This window comes from Pavona decussata, unplaced genomic scaffold (genome assembly GCF_977016875.1).
Source record: "Pavona decussata unplaced genomic scaffold, jaPavDecu1.1 SCAFFOLD_225, whole genome shotgun sequence".
Taxonomy (NCBI): domain Eukaryota; kingdom Metazoa; phylum Cnidaria; class Anthozoa; order Scleractinia; family Agariciidae; genus Pavona; species Pavona decussata.
This window is the reverse complement of record NW_028145630.1, coordinates 190962-197794: the sequence shown is the minus strand read 5'-3', so window position 1 is coordinate 197794 and position 6833 is coordinate 190962.

The window sequence follows — 6833 nt, the reverse complement described above, 5'->3', positions numbered from 1 at the left end:
ATTTCGTTCCTTCGAAACTGAACAAAATGGGTTAATTTCCCCAAGTTACTAAAGTTCCAGGTGACCAAATACCGAAGAAAGCGCTAGCTTTTCTTCACACCAAATTTCTGAGGCGATTTAAGCCCTCCGAACAGATTCATTGAAATGGACGGTCGCGTGCTCTGAAGATGGCTGTTGAAAATTCATAGCACTACTGTCGCAAATGTTCAAAACAATCATCGAATTTGAAGCGAAGTGGAAGAAAAAACAAGTTATCAAATAGAGACAGAAAAACTTTAATTCCTGTAGTTAGAGGGAGAAGACAGCTACTGACTGAAAACACAGCCTTTCTTTCAGCAAGAAGACCGTGCAAAAGGTTTTACACTCGGAAGGATAGATATAATATCAAAGATGGTCAGCTATAAAGACAAAGGCAGTGCACGTGGTCCTTTAGGTAAATCGAAAAAAGTTAGTCGAATGGTGTAAGAAGCAAAAAAGTCTGACAGAAGACGAGTGCTGAAGCCGATATTTCCTTTCGAAAGTCAGATTGTACCTTTTAAACTCTTGGCAAAAGACAATGAAAAATACAATCCGAACCTCATTTATTTCAAAGGTGAAAAATATGTCGTAGGCAGAGTCGCCGCAACAGCCGCGCGAGCCCTACTGTTTGCTGAGGACCCAGCTTAACTGTTCTCGCTCTGAACGCAGGATAAGTTTGATGATCTGCAGGTTTCAGTTTAGTTTCAGTTTATTGTTTTTGCCATTAGTTGTACAAATGCAAAATAAACTAATTATTTAAACACTAATGGCGAGGAAGCCCAAGGGAAGCCACCGGACTTATAAGGAATGGGCTCTCTCAGTTAAGTAATTAGAACAAAGTATTTTCATAGTTACAAATGGGACCAAAATCAATGGCAGAGCTACAGTAAATCTTAAAATATATTAAATAGTCATATTAATCATAGTTAGGCTAAAAAAAAAAAAAAAAGACAGAACAAAATGAAAGTGAAAAGCAGTGGCAGTGTTTGGAACTTTGACTGCCCTATAAGCATTTTATGTCCTTGACATAAATTTATTGCCGGTGATTCTCCGGTATTTTGAAGATGACGAGTAAGCTTACCTATTGTATGCTCCAGTTCGCCGAGCTCATGCAATGGAAACTGTAAGTGTTATACTGAAAGATGAAAACGATATGAATCATTTAACCTCAATGGAGTACTTGGCAAACTGACAACATTGTCGCTTAAATCCTGGGAGGAAAGTCTGCTTCAGCCGTGAATTATGCTTCCTCATGCTCAGCCAGTGTTTCCAAAAATTTACTGTTAGTGACTTAAATGTGTAATTCGTGTTTTTGTAATCAATCGGTATTCTCTATAATTTAACCAAAACAATTAGGGAGCGTTCTAAATTAATATTTCAAACTGGAAGCATGATGTCTTAGTAGCAATAATGAACATAAAAATTTCGTTGAAATCTCAGGTTACTTTCTAGCTCAAGTTGTTTTTGCCAGCCCTTCAAAGAGCAGCCACTTAATTCTAGCAAGCCAACCAGCCTGATTTGCGTAGCCTTGTTTAGACTGCTGATTTTCTTTGCTCGATTTCAAGGTACATTACCCTGCAGTGTTTTACTAACCGGCAAATAAACTGGTTCTTGAATAACCACAACAACAATTAAAAGTAATAGAAATTTTGTTGATATTTTCAGAACTTTAAATAGAATACAACTTCCACCTGCAAATAGAAAAGACCTCATCAATACAAAGGAAGGACACAGAGACTCTCTGAGAACGCGAATTTTTTTCCGAGTATCCCTGCGTCACTGACTTACAAAATACATCTTTCACAAGGCACATTTTCTTTCCGGTCTCTTGTTAGAGAAATGCATGTTAGTCTGAGTCTAAATTATCAACGTTAAAACGCAAACTACTGGTTCTATAGATTAGCGTGCTCTTCAATGACTGTACAACCCCCGATAATCACGCACGAGCCGCCTTATTCTGACTTACAGTTAACCTGCCAATTTGTTAACATCTAACCAAGGGCGTTGCAGTCATACTCCGAGACCGGTGATTCATGCTGCAAAGCTCAGAGACTGAAGTAGTGCGGAAGGCCTTAATTGCCTCAGAAATTCGGATTTAGTTTTAAAGGAAAATCTCCTGAGTTTTCTTCGGCAAATGTCAGCTTAAATTTAAAATTTCGCAACACTGGAAATCTAGTTTCTTTCGTTTTCAAAGGGGCAAATATGGCGTGGAAAGGTCAGCTAGCATATATATGTAAGTGCGCCGGTGAAAGTTCGTAAATTCGGGGAATAACAGAAAATTCTCTTCCCTAAAACTTTCGTTAACTTACCCCTAAACACAAACTTGGATCAAACCATTGCTAGACCAAAGGTTTAACTAAGACAATTTTCCGCACGAAAACAAACTAATTCGTTACTGAATCACAACTGGCGTCCATGAGTAGAAATAGAGAAAAAGTAAAAATATATTACCATATTAAAGTGATGAATGGAGTCGAAATATTTCGCACGGCAGAACTAATTGGGGACACTGTATATAGGAGAAAGTAAGATTAAGAGGAGAGTCTAAAAAATGGGATATTAAGTTACTCTTTTTTTCAACTGATCCCAACTGGTGTGAGTCGCTGTCCAGTTGTCTATTTACAAGCATGGCATTGGATTTGGACATGGAACAACTGGTGTAAAAACTAATACGAGGTTTTGGGATGTTAACAGCTTTTTACTTTTATTGTATAAATGTATATATCTTTTACCTTGTGAGTTTTAACCATAGTTAATTGAGGGACTGGTTATGAAACATTGCCATGAAAACAATGGTGAAGCAATTTATGTTGGAAGGGTCGCGACCGTGCACAATCCTTTGTTTTAACGTTCACACTACAGTTGAATATCTTAACAGGAACGTTTCGATTGGTCAGTTGCTCCAACACATTTCAAACTCTATTGTTGTATGTGCACGGTCAAGGCCAAAAATGCTAACAAAAACATATGACAAAGAAGTTTATCTGGCTCAAGAGACTATGAGGTAAGAGAGCGAATCCCTGTGCCCCATAAAAATGATTTTCAATCCTTTTTTAGTTCGCGCCATGCTATTTTGGGAAATTATAATCCGCCATGATCATAGTCTCTTGTTGCCTCTTATTAACTATATTTTAACGTCTGTTTGAAAACGTGTGAATAATCACCTTTATTTATTATTTTTTATTGTCATAGAGGAGGACCTGAACCTGGCACCTCCAGATCACAAATCCGACGCTGTCCCCTAATGTACACTGACTGGCTTACCATTAAGGACGGTGCCTACTATTGTTACTGCGCATACGTTCTGCGCATCTCGAGATACTCGGGTTTCCTACAATCTCGTTCCCAGAGGCTGCGTTCCTTTTGGTCAGCACCAAGGAAGCAAGACCTCTGGGCTAATCAATGTCAAAATCCAGCAAATCGAAATCTGATTGGCTAATACATTTTACCGGAAGTGTCTTTGAACTGAATCGGAGGTTTCAAAACAAGAAATGAAATAGACTGTTAAAGATATCGAAGCAAAAACTGCCATAGAATCGAAATGCAACTAAATTTTCACACGCCTTTTTTTTTTTTTTTGCCGTGAGTAAACACGAAAAAGATAACAAGTCGTGGACGTGTGGCCACCGCTGGCCTAAAACGCGCGCGGGCTCTGGGAACGAGATTGGGTTTCCTATGGGTGGTGCCTACTAATACAGGGATAATTTTGCGCGGTTTAAAACTATACGGAGAAAGCAGTACTTAGCAAGTGCTTTTGGTATCTCAAAAGAAAATTGGGGGTAGCCATGCATTTTTCAGAGATAATTAAGCTTCAGTTTAGGAAAAAAATCCCATACATTCCTTTATATTTTGGCGCTTTTTAGAGATATTATGGCTTAATTATCTCTGAAAAATGCGTGGTTACCCCCAATTTTCTTTTTGGATTCCAAGAGGCCTTGCTAAGATCTGCTTTTCCGGCATAGTCATAAGCTGCACAAAAATACTTCGGTATTAGTAGGCACCGTCCTTAACTGACATCACTGTCAAAAGAGCTCTTAGTCCCGCCGTCTAGATAATTCTGGCAGAATTAGAAGGGTACTGACAGACTCAATTTTCAGACAGCGTCACCGCCTGAACATTTTATTTACTCTCTACTTAAATAATATAAATTCTTACAATTAGTAAACACGAACTTTTGCCGTCAGTCTTAATGAAACATCTGCCTCAGTGTCTCTCTGTTTAGCAAAAAGTCTGTAAATACTGAACTTTCACTGCTCAGTGAAAGCCTTCAGTTTTACCAAATAACTCACAATTTTACTGAGCCTTCGAAAGATAGACTTTACAGCTCTAAATCCAGTTACCTTGGCATGCAATCCGCCCTTCCAGCGCTCCAGGTTATAGTTATAACTGTAGTAATTTCACTTTGGAATCTGGGATGAAATTCCACTGGTAAATCAAGCACTTTGCAGTCAGTACTTTTGTTCTGCCTTTGAGTTGGTTTTAACATTTGAATTTACAGCGTGTCTGTTCAAATGAAAAAGTTGAGCTGTGAACTAAATCGTTTGGTGTCATTTATACAAATGACTATTTTTAGCGGAACTTAAAATGATCGATTGCCGTTGTTTTGTGCGTAGTGTGCGCGACGGCTTAATGATTTTGCGAGGTTTTAGCAGGCGAAACGTACAAAAGAACAGACACAACAGAAACTCTAATGTTTTATTTAATGATGTACTAACTCGTTCGACTGAACTCAGTAATGTCCTCGTTGTGATAGGCTGCATCAACACTTTATTCTTTTACCAATACGTGCTGCAAGGTAATGTAAATTTATGAGTAGAATAAATGTCGCAAAATACGGTTGAACTCAGTCACTAGTTCGATCACATTCCGACAGAATTTTCTGGTCGTTTTAGTGAAGTGGCCGTTATGGAGAAAATTTTCAATTGCAGGTTTTCTGTGATTAACTGATAACGAAATCTCCACTGATTAATATCAGTAGGTACAGTGATTGTTGTCAGGAATGGCTGGGAGGGTGCGGTTGTATTTAAAAACTAAACCACCGCTAGCGGAGGATCCAAAGTTTTCCAGTGATTCTGCGTTACAAAATCGCGTTTAAAATACCGAAAATAAGACGAGTTAGTAAGTTGTTTTCCTCTCGCCACAACAGAACAGTAATTGGGTGAACTTGAATCTAGAGGGCAACCTGTCCGCAATTGTTCGCGAACTGGTTCAACCCATGCCAGCTAAGTGCCTCTTGGATAATTTACCGCGAAGATCGGGTGGTGGCCGGCTAGAAGCCCTGCGGCTGTCGCCTTCATAGTGTTCAAGAGCTTTTTAAATCTCTCATTGTTGTTAGTCCTCGTGTATCAAACATTGAAGACCTTGAAGAGTCGGATTTCGCATCATGTACTTTAGTTCCAGCGCCCAGATATCCTTCCATTCTGCAGGTATTTAGCTCTGAGACTAGAGACTGATTTCATAGTTATAGCAGTAAGGCCGAAGGGCAATGGATGAAAGCTTTTGTCATCCTACACCGCTTTTGGTGACTGTAACTGCTAAGTATAGTATATATTGCTATCGGGGATATATGCCATGTTATTGAATATGTTGTTTAAAAATGTTAAGTCTTGTATTAATTTTAGTCATCAGAACCTTCCTAGCGACACTGAGGCTGAAGCAAAAGCCACAGGATTCATTACACTTCTCAAAAAAATTTCCGGGTCTTTTAAGTGAATTTACCTTTTCAGTAACCGAGAAACTGGTTTAAAGGGGCAGAAAATCTCAAGAGACAGCTCCATGTTTCTCAAATTCAGTAATGTGTTAAGGAGCATTCTGGTTTTTCGAGAAACTTAATTGGACTAGTTTTTTCGTAGCAAAAAAATGGCACGATTCCCTGAAAATGTTCCATTTTAACTCAAGTGGAGACTTAAGGCAACTAAATCATTCAGTCAAATTTATTTACCACAAAAATCCACAAACTCTAGTTTATTCAAAGTTGAATCCGAAAAATTCAGGAGAGAAAGTCCTTCAGAAAAGATAGACACGAAGTGGTTCGTTAAGTGTTGAGTCATCTCATATTAGATACTCTTGAAATTAAAGTTTAATTAGTCAAGAAACGTTTCACCTTTTATCTAAGAAACAGATACAGTTGATAAGCTTTTTGAAATAGAAAACTCTAGTGCGAAGCCAGTTGAGGCATTTCTTGACTTTTTTTGTCCCAAAGTATCAGTTACTGCCGGTTATTAGTGTCACAAACCAAGGTACTAAAGTCGCCGTTACACGTTGCGGAAACTTTTAGCTGAAACTTGTGTGCAACGGCGCTGCGAAACAAGTTTCCGCAGGCGTTGCACCGTGTAACATGGTCTCTTTCGCGAAACTTTTTCGAACTTCCGAAAAGTAGAACCACTTTCTAATTCTGCAACGGCTCGCAACGGTCGCAGCGGTGAAAAAAAACAAGAGTTTCAGCGTGTAACACCACTTCGTGCAACTGGTCTCGTTCGCCGTTGTACACAAGCTTCGGTTAAAAGTTTCAACGTGTAACGGCGGCTTAAGTCTTATGCTGACAATTTTGGCAACGTTTTGAACAGTCCTTGTCTTGAAACACGCGAAGAAAATTGCAGCAGTATGTTCTGTTTCTTGAAAAAAAAAAAAAATTCAGGCGCTGGCCCGCTTTGAGGAGACTCATCGGTGGTGGAAAGGTGGAAAGGGGTTTAAGGCCTAGACTCCGTCTCCGTGTTTTTTTCTTTTATTTGGACAAGAAACTTTTCCCCACCTTGTCTTTCTCTATCCTGGGTTTAGAAATATGTACCGACAAATGTTAGGTAAACCTCGCAAAA